At 42.6% G+C, this 21,932-nt stretch overlaps 1 protein-coding gene across 1 annotated transcript in view; it reads right to left on the bottom strand.

Annotated features, from left to right (window-relative positions):
- Positions 1–21,932, bottom strand: part of RGS7 (regulator of G protein signaling 7) — a 521,147-nt gene that overhangs the window by 424,842 nt on the left and 74,373 nt on the right. The window lies entirely within an intron of this gene.

Below are 21,932 nucleotides of genomic sequence, written 5' to 3'. Positions count from 1 at the left end.
ACTGAGCAAGCATGCACGGGTGCATGAGCGCACACACACACCCACACCCACACACACACACACACTAATCTAAGAAATACTTCATAAATAGTTTAAAGCTGCTAACAGACAAATTTTGAAGGGTTTTTCACCTCCCTCCTCAACAGAAGTGATGTTTTGTTAGACAAGCTTTTTTGTGGAAACATACATGCCAATTTTACCAGGAAAGGTTTCTCAGGATGGAATTGTTACACTACGGTGAAAGAGATGCAGCCCACAATGGCCAAAAACTCAGTCACAGCCCTCATCTTGGGATGGGGAAGATACAGTTTTGAGTCACTGTTCTGTCTCATTCACAGAAACACAGATTATTAGGAAATTAGGGCTGGAAGGGACCTCAGGACATCATCCAGTACAGCACCCTGCTCAAAGCAGGACTATCCACAACCAGATCATCCCAGCCAGGGCTTTGTTGAGCTGGGCCTTAAAAACCTCCAAGGATCGAGATTCCATAACTTTTCTGGGTAACATGTTCCAGTGGTTCACCACCGTCCTTGTAAGAGAACTTTTCCTAATATCTAACCTAAACTTCACTTGCTGTAACATGTAACCATTGTCTCCATCCTCTTTGGAACAACCCTTCAGGTAATTGAAGGTTGCTATGAAATCTCCTCACTCTTCTCTTCTCCAGCATAATAAGCCCAGTTCCCTCAGCCGCTCCTCAGAAGTCATGTGCACCAGCCCCCTAACCATTTTCATTACTGTCCACTGGGCTTTCTCCAATGTGTCCACATTCTTTCTGTAGTGGGAGCCCAAAAATGGACACAGTACTCCAGATGTGGCCTCACTAGTGCCAAACAGAGGGGAAGAATCACTTCCCTCAATCTGCTGACAATGCTTCTACCAATTCAGCACACTATGCCGTTAGTCTTCTTCACAACAAGGGCACACTTTTGGCTCATATTTAACTTATTGTCTGCTGTAACCTCCAGGTCCTTTTCTGCAGAGCTGCTGCTTAACCAGTCACTCCCCAGCCTTTCCTGGTGCATGGGATTATGCCATCCTAAATGCAGGACTTTTCTTTATTGAACTTCATGAGATTTCTTTTGGCCTAATCCTCTAATTTGTCACAGTCTCTCTAAATCTTAGTCCTACCTTTTAGCATATCAACTACTCCCCCCAGCTTGATGTCATCTGCAAACTTGCTAAGGGTGCACTCCATCCCATCTTCCAGGTCACTGATGAGGGTATTGAACAAAACCAACCTGAGGACCAACCCCAGGGGCACTCCACTTGATGCTGGCTACCAACTAGATTTTGAGCCACTGATTACTTCCCTTTGAGCCCGACCTTCTAGATAGTTTTTTTTTCCTCTTCACAGTGCATTTATCCAACCCATACTTCCTTGCAAGAATCTTGTGGGAGACCACATCAAAAGCCATGCTACACTCAAGTATACAACATCCAATGCTCTCCGTACATCCACAGAGCCAGTCTCCTTATCTTAGAAGGAAATCAGGTTGGTCAGGTGAGGACTAGTATTTCAGAGCACTTAGCAGAGGTTCATGTGACTGATCATGAATCTGCAGAGTTCATCCTTATTCCCCCCTTGTTCTTTCCTGGGTAAGTGGGTTAGAAGGAGAAGGAGGGGGCAGGGAACTAGGTGGGATCTTCTATTTCATATAAATACATAGTCAGTGGACTAGAGAGGGACTGATTTCAATGTACTGGCTAGGATACAGAGTCTTAGGAAATGGAAAATGCAGGCTCAAATCTGGCTTTTAATGAGCATCTAGTTATTTATGAAAACAAAGTGAAACAGGCAAATTTAGAAAAAAAAATAGGCAACTATAGCTTAGGGAATAGGGCTGTAAGACGAGACGTGGAAGATGGGTTCAACCCCTAACAGCTCTGGTTTGAATGAAGTAACTCAGGGACATGGACCTGAACATGAGCCTCCTATTCAGAGAAAAATGCAATATCTGTTCCTAGCCTAAGTTCTGCATATGTTTGCCCGGGAACAAAAATAACCTGGGATCAACGTACACATATACAGCCCTTCTATTCAGGGTACAGTGAATGAGTAATGCAGTACTGCTTTTCTGCTTTTGATTCAATGATGCAACCTTAGAATAACAGTGTAGACACGCTTTCTACACACAATATTCTGGGATAAAATGTTACTTCCTCTTATCTCTTTTAGGATTTACTCCAGAACAATAAACATGGACATTTGTATATTTGCATTCTGACCTGGGTTAAACAGGGTTATCCCACAATAAACATTTGCAGCCTGGCATCACAAATTAATCAATGTCTTAATGACTAGACCACTGATTCTCAACCAGTGTTTCATGGCACCCTGGGGTAACATGAGATCTTTTTAAGGGTGCCATAGGGTGCTGTGCAATATTAGCAAACACCTACACATGATTCACAAGCTAAACCAGAGATTTCAAGCAGGAATCCATAGTGTCAAAAACATTCTGACCTGTTGTGATCTTTCTGAATTCTTTGTAACAGAATTCCTCTACTATTTTTCCATAGTCAATGAGTAAAAACTAAGACCTGGCATTTCAGAAGGGTGTCTTGAAACCAAAAAGGTATAAAACCACTGTAGTGGAAATTCTTCTTTTTTTTTTTTTTTTTTTAAGTTCATGATTGGGGCATTTTCCTTCTCCCGTTCAAGAGGTATTGATTGCATTGTTATAATGAAAAACAGGATGAATTTTGAAAGGCCAAGGAAACAATTTCCCACACAATTGTTGCTAAGAACCTGTATGATTTCAGTCTTTGATCAGTTTTAGAGTATATTTAAAGACCATTGAGAAATGAAGCTCTAATTATCCACACAGCCATAACAACAATTTAACATACCACTCTAACTTACAAACTCCCATCAAGATTTTTGAAGAGAGATGTCTAAAATTACCTGGCCAAGTCCTTATTTAAGTGCCTACATAAAATGACTTGATTATCAAAAAGCAATGACCAGCCAGAAGCACACTACCTACTCCTGCTTTAGAACTTAAACCATGCGGTATAAAAATTAGCATTGACATCCTTATTAAACATGCTACAGTGCTTTAAAAATGCACACTTACAAGTTGTTTAATTTTTTTCTGTAAACCTTGAAGAATTTCTCCCACCTTCTTGGTGTGTGTGTGTATGCGTGTGTCTGGAAAATGCGAAGTTTGGAGAATATGCATAAAAGAACTTATCTAACAATCTTACATGAAGTTGAATCACCTTGTTTACTTCTTTCAGTAAACAGCAGGTCATGCAGTATAACTTGCTATTTCCAGCCTTAAGAGAGCTGTTAATTATACAACTGTGAACTAGAGGGTCTTTGCAGAGTCATTTCTATGGCAGAGCAGTTCATCACACAGTATAGTTTCCCTAGGGGAAAGCAATGTACTGAAAACCTTCCAAGCACCTTCTGACTCTGCTGAGTCTCCTTCCAGGGAGGTTGTTTGTATGTCTGTCGTTGTTTAGGTTTTTCCTCTCCCTGCACCCTTCTTTTTTGTACATTTTTTCATCTACATTTTCCTTATAGCATTATAGATATACTCCTCTTGGTACCTCAATTGCTACAGATAATCTTGTGAGGAAATACATCCTTTTAGGCTCAATCTTACTTCAAAGTCTCCAGTCAAAGCAGCATGTGGGCCATTTGTCTTTTAACAATAGCTTGTTTAACAAGCTATGCCCAGTCTGAGATTATAATTAATATTCCTTTCTCCCAGCATAAACCACTTTATTTTTGTGACCTTGAATGTCAACGATTATTTGGTTCATTAAGAATATATCTTAGTATCAAGCTCATCCTTTCTGTACCATATGCATGCAACGTTGCCAAAAGGTCATATTTATTTGCAGGGGTATGAGACAAGGAGCAATAACATAATCCTGCCCTCCAGTGTGCACTGTACATCTAACTATACTGTAAAACAAATAGTTCCACATGTCAGGGCTGGATTAAAAATAAAAATGGGAATGAGTACAGAGCACTGGAGCTTCAAACAGCTCTTTTCCTTCACTTGAAAACCTGACCACATAATTGTTGTTTCAGCTGTATTTTGTCACAGATGAGCAAGTCATGAAATAAACTTAGATCTCAATGGATTGACACAGGATGCAGGAAAACAAAAGCAAACTACACAAGCTTTATTTTAAAATGTTTCATTCCCAAAGTTGGATCCCTCTCTGTGATGTGTATTATCGGAATCTAATTAACCTTGAAACAGATTAAGAAGCTATTCTTTTTAAAGGAACAGTTACTGTCATACAGGTCAGACAAGTGGAAACATCTGATTATAAAGATGCCTATATTGCAGGAGGAAACATTTTTTTTCTTTTAAAGTTCATTTCTCCATCTGCAAGATATAAAATGCTTAATACATTGCTTTGTTTCCAGAATGTATTAATTCCTTGAAAGCTAGATGTGACCTACATTTTGTTCTTTTTATTTATCCTCTCTGATACAAGACTAAAGGAATGTTTTCCCCCCTCTAAAGGACACTAATGGCCATTTTCACAACCCTTTTATGCTAGTAATTAGCACAATCAGATTCAAAACCATGATTAGGGTTCCTAGCTGCTGCATCAATACAAATAATGCATCATCATCGATGTATCATTGCACTTAATTTATACAATAATATAATAAGTATTCATAGCAAGACAGCTCTGAAAAATATTATTAGTTCAAAGTTAAGGATGCACTTCTTACATATACTGGCAGACAGATTTTGGAAATCAAACTATCACATTTCAGAAAAAAAGATGAAAAATGGATGACAACTGTGATTGTAACTGTTGCTTTAAAAATCTAAATACCATTCGGAAGCTGCACTGCAGAATTATTGTGATGACTCTGTTTAAATACATTCTTATTAAAGCTAAAGACCATAGAACATCATATATAAAACCCAGATTTTTCCTATATGTTGCTCACAACATAGAATGCATTAAATGGCTAGTAAAAAAGTGCTACTTTGTCATAAAATGCCAATTTGTTGAAATCAAACCTTTTGCAGGAATGTACTAATTTTAATTATAATTTGTATTTGGGTAAAAGAGAAACAGTATTTCAAAAGTGACGAAACATCTTATTCTGACAATTTCAGAGCAGAATGCATCTCTTTCATTTTAAAACTTCTCTAAATGCAATGTGTTGTATTTAAAAATAATTTTAAATATAACTTTGAAATATTACATTTAGACTTAAACCATTCTAAATTAAAATCTTCTAGTTCCAGTTTGGGATTAAAAATTTTTTTTAAGTCCTGTGTTTTTGCCAGTTCTCATTAGAACATATTTAACAATGATCTAAAATAATCTAACAATAATCAACAATCCTAATCCTGTTCTAATCTTCTGTATAAACCACAGATCTGAAAAGGTCAAAACCAACATCTCTCACTGGACATGTACAAGAATGTCTCCCTTAGAAAGCCTGTTAGGAGAAGCATAGTCTTCCCATTAAAGCACATGTGAGTTCTGCTATGGACTTGACCTGTGTTTCCCAAACTGCAGGGCATGCAACAATATTTGCAGGGGGAGGCATTTGTGAAACCTGGCAGCAATCAGCAATTCCACCATAGTAAAATCAAGTACTCTTGCATTCCCCTTCTTCAGCTGTCACTGCCACTTCTCCTGCAACTAGCAACAAGGGAAAGCAGCAGCAGCAAGGGCCAAAGTAGGGAGTGAAGGGTGTGAGTGTGTCCAGTTCTACTAGTAGGGCATAAACTCATAAGGCTTAGGAAATACTGCGCTAGACAATCCCACATTTTCAAACCTAGATTTAAAAACAAAACAAAACAATATTATATATATTGGGTTCCATTTTCAGAAATGTTAAGTCCCCTGCAGCAGTTAGTGAAAGGCAGAGGTAACCAACAGGACAGAAAAAGAAAACCAGTTGAAAATTCTCCATCAGCAAAATGTACATAATGCCACCTCTATACTGCATACAGTTGTTGTAAAATAATTCATTCATGTATTAGGTCTCTTAGAATTCCTCAATGGAAGTTGCCATACACATGCAAATCATTTAGGAAGTGATTTAATTCTTTTTAGGCATTTGGAGCGATGCAGCAGATCTTTAAAAAAATGTTGTTGACTATGATGAGAGTTTTTTCTACTTAAGGACTGAAAGATCAGCAACGTGTATGCGTTCTTGTGATCAGAACTTTATCAAGCCCAGAGTTATCAGCCAAGTTCAATATTTGTGAGAACAACCACATACAATATGAAGGCGGCACTGCTTATCAACAAGGCAGCAAGGGGATGGACTCCTGTTAAGCTGTGACTAATAAGTTGTGTTAAAGTAGTACAGGAAATACCTCCTCTTCATATGACACTTCTCGGTGAGGGTCTTTTTGCTATATGAAATACAAATACAGCTCCTGCAGTACCTAGACAAACAGGCAGCCCCCACAACCAAACAATTCAGACTGCAATAGTGTGAAGGGGATCCTGTAAAAGTTTGGATCCATCACCTCCATGTGAGAAAACAAGATTCCATTTGCAGGTGTTAAATACTTTGCTACTGGAATCTTGTTACTAGGCTGACTTTCCCAGAGAATTGTTCTGATATCAGCATCTCCTCAAACTTACAGCTCCTGTCACTAATGCTGTCCTAGAGCCATGCTATGATTAACTCTGTCTGTCCCATTTCTGTCTGAGCAAAGCTTGCTGGGAGTTTTAGGGGCAAAGTAGAATTCTGGTTTATTAAACCCAAACTGTTTTGACAAATGAGCCCACATTGGGCAGATTTTCAGCGAATTAAAAGAAGAATTCATATGGACCATGCATTGCTTCCTCCTGGGCTACTGAGGACATAGTGTATCAGGGTCTATACTATCAGGGCAGCCAAATATGCCAGGGGTTTCAGACTCTGTGCCATGACGCTGGAAGCAAACCTATAAAAGTTTGTCACTTGCTAGGACTTAGGTCCCAGCCCTGAAGTAGGGAGTAAAAACCTTGCCCCACCCACCAACTTGAACTGAGGCTTTCAGGTCTCCTAGTCTCTTTGCTACAGAGACAATCTTCCCAGATCCAGGTCTGGAACACCCACCAGTCCAACTTCCCTGAGGCCTGGGACCCAGTGTTTCCAGGGTCTCTGACACTGGGGACAGTCCCAGCATGCCAAAGGTGTTAGTCTCCCTACCACAAAGGCAGGAGTAGACCCTCAAGTTTGCAGCAGGAAGCAATGAGAACAAAGTCTCAGGACTTCTAAGCTCTTTGAAGCCCATCTTGGTTGTGCCTCCTCTATTTCAGCCAGGATTCCTGGGTTCTAGTTGTAGCAGGCTCACCTTTCAGAGCTAGGGTTGAATCCCAAGCTTGAAATCCTGCTGTTTTGATTGGTGGAGCTCATCCACCAATCAGGAGGCAGCAAGAGAAATAACATCACGCCCCTTTCCTGAGGGGAGGGGGAGAAGAGCTCACCCAGACCTGATTGACGACTGCAAACTGTTGGGTCCAGAAGACTTCAGGGGTGGAGCCCTGGAGCGTATAAAAGGAGCTGCATGCCCAGCACGAGGGGCAGATGCATCGGGGACAGAAAAGAGAGAAGAGCGGGGCTTAGAAGAGCTGAGGAGAGCTGCTCAGCAGGGTGAAGCAATAGCCCAGGAAGAGCCCCTGAAGACTTCCATCAGAGGGGAAGCATGGCACAGCTCCAGTGGTTAGGCTCTCGGTGCACAGCACAGCGCACGGCATCCACGCCCTGGGAGCTGTGGGAGGTGGCTCGGGTCTGCAACCTCTGTCATGCAGCCAGAGCCATAGTACGCAGGCTGGTGTACATAGCAGGATCTTTGGAGCCCCTGGGACAGCTCAGGTCCTCAACACCCAGAATGAGACTGGGAGTTCAGTGCAAGAGGCACTGCACGGAGGGTGAGAGACCCTGGGAGCCGCTTGAGGTGGCTCGGGTCTACAGCTGCTGACACGGGGCAGCATCTCAGTGCAGACAACACTGTCCAGAGGGTCCAGGAACAGACTGAGCCCTGGTGCTGCAGAAGGCTGTCCAGGCATCCAACCCCTAGCACAAGGTGAAGCACCCACTACACACAGCAGTGCATGTAGCCCTAAGCCAGGACAGTGGCAGCAGAGTCTTTGGGGTCTTCCTCTCCTTTTTTACTTTCTCCCCCATCTCCTTTCCTGTAGTGGTACCTTGGGGGTGGGGCCCCTGCCCTGGAGGGCACCCAGATAGTCTAAGGACTGCTGATTATATTTGTGGACTGTGCCTTACAGTTTATGTGAATAATTTTAAGTAATAGTTTATATGTGAATAGAGTTATAAGGCTGCCCAATCAATATCCTTTGGTCTGGTTTGTTCTATTGTTCATCTGTATTTTAAATAATAACTGGGTGTGTGTATATGTGTGTGTGTGTGTGTGTGTGTGTGTGTGTGTGGGTGTGTGTACACACACACACACACACACACACACACACACACACACACACACATGTCCTTACCCTTTAATGGTTTTGTTGTAATAATAAAATTGTATAAAGTTAAGTAATTGATTGACTGGACTTGACTCTATAGGGAATGAAGGTGGCCGCTGGGCTGTTGTGTCCGTCCACAGCACACTGCCCTGCCAATAATTCACTCAATTGGAGAGGGTAGTACAAACCCGTGTACACCCAAGCTACATAGATTTCCAGAAGGGATCTGGGGCACTCTGGCCTCCCACAAGACCTCCAACTGCTGCTGAGCGAAGTCAACAGTCTCCATAAATATCCTCTATCCAAGACCCCAGGGCTTTTAGACTCCAGTTGGTTACCTAGAGAGCCCTTATCAAAACTGACAACTAGGCCAATGTCCATCAGAAGTTCCAGGGTACACAAGCAAAGGTCTCTTCAAAAGACTGTGTGTTGATGTTTCTGAAGCAATTAAAAGCCAATTTTTAAAAGAATCCAGTTTCTTACAAATAGGAAATTCTGCATTTCAGCAGCTCTCTCTAAGCCCAGGGACAGACATTACATATAAACTGGTTTAAGTGATCAGAAACGGGTTTAAACCTGTAACAAAACAAATGTTCAGTGCATATAAACCAGTTTAAGAATGGCTGAAACTGGTTATAGATAAACCTGGTTGAATGTAGTATCAGACTTAACTGATTTGGCTCAAACTGGTTTATGCAATGTCTGTTCCAGACCCCTTGCTGGTTTAAGATAAATCAGACTCCCTCAGCATCCCAGCATGCTCTTGGGCTGGGCGGGGCTCTCTGCTCCACAGCAGGGCTGCCCCCCTCCCCCCCTCTAGCCAGAGCAGGGGCGGGGTGTGGCCAGACAATTGTCTGCTATGGCCCCTGAAGCAAATTTCTCCCTCCATCCGCTCTCCTCCCACCCTCACTCTGGCAAACCCTGGGGACTGCAGCTGCTAGCCCCAGCCATACCTCCATGGCTTGCTTGCAAACAAGCAGAGATGGAATTAATCATTCCCCTGTCCCCTCTCTCCCCCTGAACACCAGGGCTTTGGCTGCAATCTGCGTAGCTTGCACAGCAGTCTGGAGCAGGGGAGAGAAGCAAGCAGATCTGTGCACAGATCTAAGCCCTGCTGCAGCTCTGAGCCCAGGTGGAAAGTGTTGGCAAAGACCTGACAATCACACATGCTGGAGATTTATCACAAAGCCTTTCTGAATGCCTGTCTGTAAGGAGGCACTCTGCCCTCACGATTAGTAAGACTAACACTTGTCTTTTTGGTTTACATTTTAAGCTAGACTAAGTTGTGTATGCTGTGTTTTACTGGGGTGTATCTTAGCTTAGGCTATATTTGTGGTAGTTCCCTGCTGTCTGCCTTGCAAATTGCTGTGTTCAATACTTTGCTTCAGAGAAAGGACTTTTCCCCCATCCCCTGTGTGCTAGGGCTAGTGCCTGGCCATGCCCCCTCTGCTCCAGCAGGGAGGGGTAAGAGCCTTGGAGGGTGTCTCTCTTCCCTCCCCTTTGGCAGTCTCTCCCCTCCCCTTTGGCAGTGGCTGGCCGGCACGCTCTAGTGCCCCCCGGCTTCTGGCTTGAGCCACTGCAGGCACATGCCTGCATTTCCTGGTTTAACAGAGCATGCCTTTCCAGCTATTAATCAGTTTAAGCTGCACAGTTTAGACTAACGTGCAAAGAGTGAATCAATTCAGGCTTGGGCTTTCTGAATGTCTGTCCCTAGCCTAAGGCACCGCCTCCCTCAAGTGTTCATCATCTTGCTTTTACTTCTTTTAGGATGAAATCTTATGAGTCTTCCAATCTTACTCTGCATCTCAGGCTCACTACTTCCTCTGCAGTGGAAGGTATCTGACCATTGTGTCTCCACCTTTCAGGATCCTGTGATCTGCAATAAGATGTCCATCCATATTTTGAAAGCATGTTTAAATCAGTAATTGGAACAAAGCACCGGAGACAGATTAATTTTAGAACAAGGAACCACCTGTGCTATGTTACAATCCCTAAATGAGACAAGCCATACTCTTAAACTTTAAGGAACAATGTAGGCCAATCTAGACTACAATCATACTGTGTTTAGCAACAGTACCCCCAAAACATTGCACTGCTTGATGCAATCTCTTTCCTGAAAAGAAGCAATATAATGCAGCTACCTCAGGGCATTGCTGCACATGGGTAATGAGCAGTGCTGAGTGATAGGACCAGTTAGCCCAATCCCTGCTAATTTAGCCCACTTGCTGTGCCACACAGCGGCAAGTAGCCTGCTTCTGATTCAGAAGGCACCTCAGGTGAAGAAGCATGATATGTTTGAAGGTGCCAAGCAAAATTAGCCGGAGGTCTAGATATAGTTTACATTCTCCTGGAGAGCCTGGGTCCTCTTGCCTGTAATCCCCTCTTTCTCAGAGAAGGTAGGTTTGAGAATGCCTCCACCTGGGATGAATGGTCCTAAATATATTGCTCAACACCTTTAAAACCCAAGTATGAAAGTTTCCCTTTCCCACACCCTCATCCATCCTGATCTTTTTAGGAGAGAGCACCATGAGGCCACTTTTTTTTTCTTTGAGCAATTAGAGCCATTCACTCTAGATGAGCTGCAATTATTGGCCAACGGCGGTGTATCCTCTGTAAGTGGGGGTTTTGAAAACATCGGCCAAGTCCAGATGAGTGTGGCTGTGTGGTACGTGGCAACGCAGAGTGTGTGTGGTGCCACATACTGCATATTCAGCTGGTCTCTGCACTGCAAGGCAGCAGTGTGAAGTTTTTTTGACCCCCAGATATCCTGCAATTGGAAAGAGCTTTGGGGGTGGGCCAGGTCCCAACTCCTACCCTGATCTGCTGGTGGGGCAGCTAGCAGTGACTCCCTGGCTGGGCAGGCAGGGGGCTGGAACCTGCCCCTCCCTTGCAGCTCTTTTGAAGTCCCTTGCACCCAATTGGGAAGCTGGAGCCAGGAGCTCCTTGCTGCCAGAGCAGGGGGACATTGTCTCCACCCCAGCAACAGCCAGCTTCCACCGGAATAGAGAGCAGTGTCTCAGCCCCAACCAGGAGACAGCAGTCTCCTGGCCCAGTGCTCCCTGCTGGCCCCTGGGCTAGCAACCAGGGGAAGCCAAGAGCTCACCCTGGTGGCAGCAGGGGCCCATTGCAGGGCCCCAGGAAGTGAGAGCAGTTTGTTACCATTGGTAGCAAATCTGCTCCCACTTTCCTGCACGTGTAGAGGTCTGCCCATGTAGATGCTCATAAGTAAACTGATCCTGGATCTAATGCACATTAAGACACATCCACTGATAGTACAGGTACTATCAAAAGTAGATGGACATGGTAGATACTTAATGGACCTGGTAATGTGTATTGAAGGTATTGGATGAGGCCTTGAACACAAAATTTTGACTCCTTTCAGCCTTCTGAGATAGGAAGCTTTATTAATGAGTCAATAACATTTTCTATCTGAGTTTGGCCTGATTGGCTCAACACTAGAAGGGATACTCCCAAAGATATAGGAACTGGATTGGCATACTTGGGTTTTGTTCCTGATTCTGGTGCAACTGTAACCTGGACCAGGTCACCTAAACTCAGAACTTAATCTGCAGAATGGGATTGTGTACTTACCTTGCCAGTATGGGTTGAGGCTTGATTCATTACCACTACATTTATTTCCTTTTTGTTAAAGGTATCAATACAATACTGTAGAGTTAGAAGTGCCACAGAAAAGCCACAACATAAATAGGATTGATGATGGATTAAACAGTAAAAAAAAGGCCTCTGCATCCATAATGGTAGCTTAAATCCGCTCAAGTTAACAGAGACACTAATTTTCCTGTGTTGGGTCAGTAGGCAAGTTATAACCTAGGGGTCAGCATCACAGAATTTACCACCATGATTATAATAAAAGTGATCTGAGTCCCAGGACCTAGAAGCAAGGGAGAGACTAAGCTATTCGTTCCATAACAATAGTTGCTATACACAGTATATTTGGGAAGCCTTGAGGAAAATATACTGACTCCCTGGGTGTATTCCTATCAGTGGGAATGTGTGTTTTCCTAGGAACAAACATCAGTGGCACAATATTTGCCGCTGCTGCTTGTCCCCAGGAAATGCTTGCACATGCACACTCTGGCATGCAGCACATTACCCTGGGTCAGGTAGAAGAGGTTGGGGCCAGCACCTGGGCTGGCCCCAGAAGCCTTATCTAGAGTCCTGAGGGTCTCTGGGGGCTGCACCTGCAGTAATCTAGCAGCACAGAGCCTGGCTGGCAGCTGGACAGTGGTTCCAGCCAGCCAGGGTCTGGGTTTGGGTGGCACACGCTGCCACCATGTGTGTTGTCCCACTTTAAGGCATGTTTTTTTTTAAATACTGGGATCTGATGTCAAACCCCAGCCCCCCATGCTGCAAATTATAATAATAGCAATGCAGGGAATGCCTGCATGTGCAGTGTGTGTGGTATGTGGTGCAGTACACAGGTCTGTGGCACCACGTACTACTGCATGTCTGCCCTCATCTGGACACATCCCCTGTATCTAGAGCACTGATTTTGAACTAAGGTGTCACTACCTTGAGGGGTCTTGAAATCCTTTCAGGCGTGCCATGCAGAGCCATGCCATGTTAGCACCAATTCACAAGATAACTCAGAGATTTCAAACAGGAATCCATAAAGTTAAAAACATTCTACCCAGTTGTGAATTTTGTGAGTTCTTTCCAACAAAAGACTTGTTCTATTTTTTTCTGTAGTCAAAAAATGAGTGAAAACTAAGCACTGACATTTTCTGAGGGGTGCCTTGAGTCTAAAAAAAAGCTAAGAACTACTGGTCTAGAGCATACTGTGGTATGCATACCACTGTGGATCCACAAGACTTCTCTGGAGAGTACATGGGAGAAATTGTGTAACGGCAGATTTAATTTTCATTATAATAATTGACATTTAAGGGGTAAAAATATAAAATGTATGCTGGTAAAGTTTGCAGGCGGCTGGTAAATCTGGAAGGGAGTACATAATAAAAAATATTTGGGAACATCTGGTTTAGAGGATTTAGCCATACAGCGTGAAACCAAAACTGTTTCAGAAACACTGGAAATCCATAACAATAATAATTTTTCTCTAAATAAATTAAACTACAGCAGTCTTCATATTAGAACAAAAATGATGTCTTCCAAGAAGCTGTACTGTTCTTTTTAAATGCAATCCTAGGCCAATGTTGTACTTAATCACTGAACGCTTTGGTGCAAGTCAGTGCCTGCAAGGGTTAAGGAAACTGAGCTAAGACCACACAGAAGGCAGCTTTGGCCTTTATTTCTCCGTTATTACATCTCTAGCTGTGCTGGTTATAATAAATCTTTTGGTTCCCAGTAAAACGAGTTGCATAATGAGCTGCTTTGTAGGTGGGCTATGAAAAAGCTGACAAACTTGACCATTTTCAATGACTTTTCTGTACATCTTCTCATTGAGTGCTTTGCATGTAAATGCCATCATCAGCACTGGCTGCTATAGCAACAGGAATATTTCGGAAATGATTTAAAGTGAATATCACGGCCCATTCAGTTTCTCATGAAGGAAGGCAGAATTGTCTGTGGGAGAAATAGGAGGTCTAACTAATTTAAAAAGCAACGTTGGTTTTCAGGTGTGCTATGTCCTTATCATGCCAGCAAATCAATAAATAGCCATGTGCTATAATGACTCCTAAGCAGCACTGAGTGTGCTTTTATTGTATGTTGTATCTGATCAGTTTAAATACCACTTAGATACTCTTAACCCTGATTCATTAGGAACACTTTTACAGCCATGATATATGCTAAGCATTGCATATTATAGCTCATGTGGTGCTACAGATCAAGAACCAGCTTTCAAATTATCTGTTTGCCTGGCTTAATGAAAGAACTAGCTACTGACATCATGCTCTGCAGCACAGAGCTTCAGACCACATGATGCCTTTCCTGAGAGAAATCTATTTCTGTTTTCCAAAAAAGAATGTCTGAGCAACCCCTTCAAAGTAAGTGATTTTAGAGCCTGTAGATGTCCCAGTAAATAAAACACTCTTTTTCAAGGTTTTCTGATACTGACAAAACTAGTCTAAAAGCACCTACAGGTTCAGGTGATCATCGAAATTTTGTCTAAATTATGCATGCTTTTCACTCTGAAAAAGAATCAGTTCAAAATCAAGTGGAAGTAATGAACTAAACTAACATTTTTCTGAAAGTCAAAACACACTTGGATTTGGTCTTATTTTATACGTCCTTGGAAGCATAACGCTTAGAAACAAAACCTCAAAAACTCTCTCTTATAGCTGTATTTATCCATAACCCCTAAGCGTCTTACATTTTGCTTCAGTTTATCCATAAACGAAAGAGTACCATGAAATGCTATTTATTAAGATTAGAACCTTAAAATGATAAGATAGCTAGAGTTTCTAGAAATGTACCTAGGGTGTCATGCAGGCATCATCTTTGAAAGAAGAAATGATCTGACCTATTCTCCAACTTCAAAGCCAATGATTTAGACTCCTAGGAGAACAACAAAGTAATTGCTAAAGGGAAACATTAATATCATGGTAAAATCGATAATCCTATTACAAATTTCCACATCAAGTGATGAAAAACAAACCAAAAGCAAAAGAAATATAACTTTCTCCTGTATTTCTACCACCACTAGTTTACAACTAGAAGAGTCTATTGAGACAAATCATCCCGTATTTTTCTTTTGAAAAGGGGTTACAAACAAACTACTGTGATCAGCATTAGTCCGAGGTGAGAATCTTGAGAGCACGACCTTCACTGACAAGGATCAGATCTGTGTAGTTAGACATAAATCCCATTGAGCAAAATTAGGCTGCATACACAACTTAAAAGGATTTGGGTTTGGTTTTTGTTTGTTTGTTTGTTTACATTTCAAAGTGAAGTATCCATCATGTAAAATGCCCCTTTGTCCCTGAGCCCTGCTCCCTGCAAGTGGCAGTATGCGGTGCTGGCCGAGGGGGGAAAAGGGGATGGTGGGGCAAGTTTCTCTCCCCCCCCCGGCATTGGCTAGTATTTATATAGGAAATGAGTGACCTGTTCTCAGACACATGCATGCACCTTGCTCAAGCTGCAGATCAGTGTGAACATTCAACCTATTCTGTATTCTAACCTTGGTATCTGAAGCTATTGCAAGAAAGAATTTGACCCACTGACATTCTTACAGTTATTCCTTTTAAGAACTTGTGTAATAAGGTCTTCAAGGAATCCATTTCTAATCACTTGGAGGAAAAGAAGGTGATTAGGAATAGTCAGCATGAATTCACCAAGGGCAAGTCATGCCTGAACAACCTGATTGCTTTCTGTGACAGGATGACTGGCTTTGTGGATGCAAGGAAAGCAGTGGACAAGATATACCATGACTTTGATATAGTTTCTTACAACATTCCTGCAAACAAGCTAAAGAAGTCCAGGCTGGATGAATGGACTGTCAGGTAGACAGAGAACTGGATGTATTGTTGGGCTCAATGTCTAGTGGCAGCCAGTATCAAATGGAATGCACCAGGGGTCGGTTTTGTTCAATATCTTCAGCAGTGATCCAGAAGATGGGATAAAGTGCACACTCAGCAAGCTTGCAGATGACACCAAGTTGGGGGAAGTAGTAGATACACTGGAGGGTAGGGCTAGGATTCAGAGACCTCAATAAACTGGAGGACTGGACCAAAAGAAATCTCATGGAGTTCAATAAGGATAAGTGCAAAGTCCTGTACTTAGAACGAAACAATCCCATGCACTGGTACAGGCTGGGGACTGATTAACTAAGCAGGAACTCTTTAGGAAAGGACTTGGGGGTTACAGTGGACAATAACCTGAACACAAATCAAGAGCATACCTTTGCTGCCAAGAAGGCTAACAGTATACTGGGCTGTATTAGTAGGACCGTGGCCAGCAGATCAAGGGAAGTTGATCCTCTAGTTGGGACTGGTGGGCACATCCCCATGAATAGGAGCATGTGTTCCCATACTATGCACGTATATGAGCTACTGCTATTTGTCTCTGGGGGAACACCCCTGCATGTGTCTGGTATGCAACAAGTTACCAACCCCATTTCTGGCATGCAGCAAGTTGCTAGCCCCAGTAGCCTTACCTAAGGTTCTGGGGGTCTCCTGGGGCACCAGTGGTGGTGATCCAGATGTGCAGAGCTTGGCCAACAACACTCCAGTTTTGGGCAGTGCACACTGCTGTCCTGTGCCCCCCCTGCTCTTTTCTAGTGCAGCTTTTTTTGACACTGGGATCGCCCAGTGTTAAAAAACCCCACCGTAGTGCAAATTAGCAGTGCAGTGAGTGCCTTCACTTGAGCATTCATCTGGACATGTCCGGTGAGGTCACATTTGGAGTTCTGCATCCAGTTTTGAGCTCCTACTACAGAAAGGATGCAGACAAGTTGGAGACAGTCCAGCAGAGGGCAACAGAAATGGTCAGGGGGCTGGGAAACATGACTTATAGGGAGAGGTTGAAGGAACTGGGCTTATTAGTCCGCAGAAGGAAAGACTGAAAGGGGATTTAAGGTAATTACAGAGAGGATGGGAACAGACTGTTTTCTGTGGTGCCAGATGACAGAACAAGGAGCAACGGCCTCAAGTTGCAGCAGGGGAAGTTTAGGTTAGATATTAGGAAAATCTCTCTCACCAGGGCTAGCAACAGAAATTACACACAAAATGGTATAAGTGATTGGAAACCAGTTCAAATCTGTAACACAACAGAAGTTCAGTGCACATAAACTGCTTTCAAAATGGCTGAAATTGGTTTAAAATAACCCTGGATGGATGTAGTATCAGACTTAACTGATTTAGGTTAAATAGGTTTATTGAATTTCTGTCCGAAATCCTCTCCAGATTCAAGTTAACTCACAGTCCCCCAACAACCCAGGATACTTTGCACCTCCCCTTCAAGACCCCCATTGCAGGGTAGCCTGGTTAGCCTTGGCCCAAATTGTCTGCTCCAGCTGAGCAGGGAGGCATGCTATAGTGTTCTCTGGCTTCGTGCCTGGGCCACTGTAGTCATGTGGTTGCATTTTTGGAATCAAAAGTCAATGTCTCTCCACTTGCTTATCAGTTCAATCCATGTAGTTAAGACTAACTTGAAAAGTTTGAATTGTTTCAGCCTTAGGATTTTTTACTTTCTGTACTTAGCCAAGGATGGTAGTAACGCACTGGAATAGACTACCCAGAGAGGCTGCGGAATCTCCACCCTTGGAAGTTTTCAAGACCTCAGTAGACAAAGCCTTGGCTGGGGTGATGTGGTCGCACAGGCCTGGACTAGATGACCTTCTGAAGTCCCTTTGAACCCTAATTTTATTCTATGAATAAAAACCAGTATTCTCCCAGAATCCCTTTACACAAAATGTATTATATATTGGAGTGTTCAATTTAATATGAGTATGAGTGTGGAGTTTAATGTGTATATGAGTAAGTGTTTACACACAGATGTACACACACTGAAGAAAAATCCCAATGCAACTATGTTAATGTTTGATCACCTGCTGTAGCACTGGTCTTTTTACCAACAGTAATTCTCTTTGAAGCAGTCTGAGGAAGTCATTACACAACATTTTAGAAATATTCTACAAATTAATCTGAAGAAAACCAAAGACAGTACACTGATAATGGCATTTTTCAACTTCAAACCACACTTTAAACTACAAAACCACATACTAGTTGACTGATGACATTTTTCAACTTAAAACCACCATTCAAAGTACAAAACCACACACCAGAACATTTCTCCATCAGTTTTAGAACTACAAAAGGCAGCTAGTATTACTACTGATATACTATATAACTGTAGTCCTCTAGTAATTTCTACCTAACAGCTGTATTCCACACTGAAGCAGATATGCAAATATGTCTGATGATTCCACAATGTATGCGTATACATTACATATCTTTACTTCCAGCTGCATGTATCTCTACAATATAAACATTATTTTGTGGAAAAATACATCCAGAGAAGTTTCTTCGTGACAAATTAGACAAATCAACCAAAAAGGAATGTGCACAACTAACTGGACACAATAGAAACCACACGCATGTGATCTACAACTGTGTGTAGACATACCAGACCTAACCACTTATACATTTGCATGCACAAATACTCTATCTGCCAAATTCTGCAAACCTGTTTCCGATCTCTTCCTGTTCTTGCCTGGTCATTCTTCCTGTAGAAGTCATTAATGATTTGCTAAAATCCACAATTCACTGCTTTAAGGATAAACTAATGCAACATGGCTTCTTTTATACAAAGCCCAAGGCTAAGACTACTACAAAGACTCTCTTTGGCCATACTGTAAAGAAAAAGGAATCCCTATCCTTTGCTTTCCTCTTGATAAAAAACTCTTTCTGGATAGTTACTCACTGCTAAACAAAGTATCTCTGCTCAGCAAATCACATGCACTGGGGGAGTTAACTTCCTCAGCCAGCCCTGCTCTGCTTCTTTATAAAATCCTGCCCTCAGGTAAGAAGAGTCCTATAGCCCCATCTACTCCATCTCACTAGCAACACAATGTTTTCTTCAAGAGAATATTTTCCATGCTAGATAGGAACTTTGTTGATTGTGCATCCTTATATACCAGGACTAAAGTTGAGATAGAGGCAGAGAGCTATGGGTAAACAAGGGGTGACAACAGACACAAAAGGGCAGAGGACAGGAAATAGGGTAATTGAATCATGGGGGTGAAGGTGAGAGAGTTGCTGGTAAGTAGAAGGTGAGATGAGGGACACAGAAGCAAAATCAGGTGGTATGGTTGGTAAGCAAACTTGAGTCCATTTGGGCAAGTTTGATAATGTTATGCTAAATGTAGTAATGAATGAATAATAAAGTTTACCACATAACAGTGATATTACAAATTGGGGTAGCGGGAAATACCTAGAGCTGGTGCTATTGGAGCCCTCAGCTAAGAACTGTCCTGAACACCAAGATCTCAGCATAGCAAGTTCTTCTCTGGGAAGAGGTCAAAGAAAGGTGAAGAAGTTGGTCTCCGTATGGAACAAGATAAGGAAGTCCCAACAATTGTGTGCTTGTGCTAGTTTCTGAGACAAATCATACTGACTCCTTTGGAAGCTGTTTGGTATTTGTCCATGCAGAGGGCTAGGAAAATTATTTTAAAGACCGTTGAGGCTGAGATACTAGTAAAGTAATTTTTGTTATATTTGTTTATATCTGTAAGATCAGAACAAAAAGAAATGCCTGATTTTTCAGATAAAATGACGCCTCGTGATTTTTACCATGAACATTAGCTTAATACCTAGAATGAGGTGTTTGCCTTAACACACACACATACACCCAGTAGTAGTTCTCACTTCCACCACATCTGGCTAAATGTATTGAAAAATGTAATGACCCAAAGTATCCCAGTTTGCTGGTTGCATGTTAGCAGTTTCCAACGCCGGGTCATGACCCAAATGAGGGCTGTGAGGGCAATGCCAGTGATGTCACACACAAAAGACAAGTTGTGCCCCATGCCAGGAGCTCCCCTGCCCCTGGGCTGCTGCTGTCGCCACACACCATTCCCAGCAGCAGGTCACAGAAAAAAGAGGTTGGGAACTACTGCTCTATGTGAATCCATTTGCAGAGAACTGTTTTTGCTTTCATATATAGCCTGCTCCAAATATGATAATATATCCCCTATTTTTGGAAGGCACCAAGAAAGAAAAAAAAGATATATTACCTTGGAGTATGGTTAAGTATCAGAGGTCTGGGATCTCCAGGGCCAGGGGCTGCCAGTCAGAGCCAAGGGGCATGCACTGGACCCCATCCAGTAGAGTGACATTGCAGGGCCCAATCCATCACACCAGCATGGTGGGGCCTGACCTAGTATGTTGGCTTCAGGGCTGCACAGTGGGTCTAACCCTGTGCATTAGGTCTAGAGCCATGGGCTGAGTCCAGGACCATGTGTTAGCTCTGGAGCCACATATCAGATCTGGGGGCATGTGCTGGGTTTGACCCAGCGCACCAAGCCCAACTGCAGACCAACCCCTGCATGCCATCCTGATCTGGCATGCAACTGGGGAGGGGAGCTCCCCACAGGTCTGAAAAGTTGGTAACAGGTAGGGCTGGGGGGAGGAAAAGAATGGTAACAGGGAGTGCGGAGGGCAACAGCAATTAATGTTGCCACCACTCCAACCCTGCCTCCCCACGAATTTCCAGACCCAGAGAGAGCCTTTTCCTTGCATATAATGCACATCCCAATTTTCCCCAGCTCTTTCTTGGGACACAGGTGCAGGTAAGAAGCAAAAAAATACAGTATTGCCAGTGAAGCCTCACTACATGGTGCTAACACACAATTTCTAATGAGAAGGTTGGCCTGACAATAAGGACAGTACAGACAGAAGTTATGGAGGAAAAAAGGAAAGCAAAACCAGGAGAAAGTGGCAGATACATGACAGAAAGAAGCACAAGGATGAAGTTAAAAGGCAGAGATCAAGGAGACAATGGAAAAAAGGAATTAAATTGAAGGCCAATGTCTGACCTAAGACATGCATGTGGGCAGCTATTAACTTTAACAAAAGCTGCACACATTCAAGGGCATGGCTTACATCCCATTTGATGAACATAAAACAAAAAGATAAAATAATCTGAGAGTTATGGGGAGGAAAAAAGGATTTTTGAGAGGTAGAAGACCAGAAAATGAAAACCACAAGAAAGAGGAGTATTGGAAGCTGAAATAGGAAACTTGAACATAAATGCTGAGGTTTACACCAAAGGCTGGAACACAGGGAATCACTCACTTCCCTAAGCATGCCTTATCCCTGGCCATCACGAAGCTAGAATATGGAACCATACTACATCTGGTATCTGTGGGATAGTAGGGAAGGCAGATACTAAGGTCTGTTAGGATAGAGTTACCTATGTGGAGGGAACTGTGGAGTGGATGCTGTCTTGTCAGCTAGGACCTCCATTTACAGTTGCCATTTACTGATCCAAAAAAGGAGGAAAAGAGAAAGACAGAAACATTTCTTGGAAGAGGCCCAACTACAGAGGCATCCCAGCAGCATAGCCAGCTTATTATTAAGCACTAAAATGGTGGTGGTATCTAAAAGTTACAGTTAGATTAGGACCAATTGTTTTAGGCACTGAAGAGACATAATATATACATACAGGGGTGTAGGTGTATATATATGTATATATGTATGTGTGTGTGTGTGTGTGTGTGTGTGTATAATATATACATAAGAATCCACCTGGTCTGAAAGGTAGAAAACATGGTTGACACTTGAAAGGCCTGGGTAGAAGAGAAAATTAAAAAGTGGCATATGAAGAATAAGAATGTTTTGCCTTTGTTTAAGGGGCATATAAAGGGTATTTTTTTTAAAGTTGCAAGTATTATACTGGCAAAAGTACCAATGTATCCAGAATCAAAAGGAACCTTCCCTAATTTAGAATCTAGTTCTTGGAAATTCACTGATTCCTTTGAGAGCTGAAGGATTCAGTATGATGATCTACTCTGTCTTCTTTCAAGACAAATGCCACAGAACTTTACCCAATAATTTCTGCAGCAGGCCTGTAACTTGTGCTTG

This window comes from Alligator sinensis, unplaced genomic scaffold, assembly GCF_000455745.1.
Source record: "Alligator sinensis unplaced genomic scaffold, ASM45574v1 scaffold127_1, whole genome shotgun sequence".
In the NCBI taxonomy this organism is placed as follows: Eukaryota; Metazoa; Chordata; order Crocodylia; family Alligatoridae; genus Alligator; species Alligator sinensis.
This window is presented reverse-complemented; position numbering and strand designations above follow the sequence as displayed.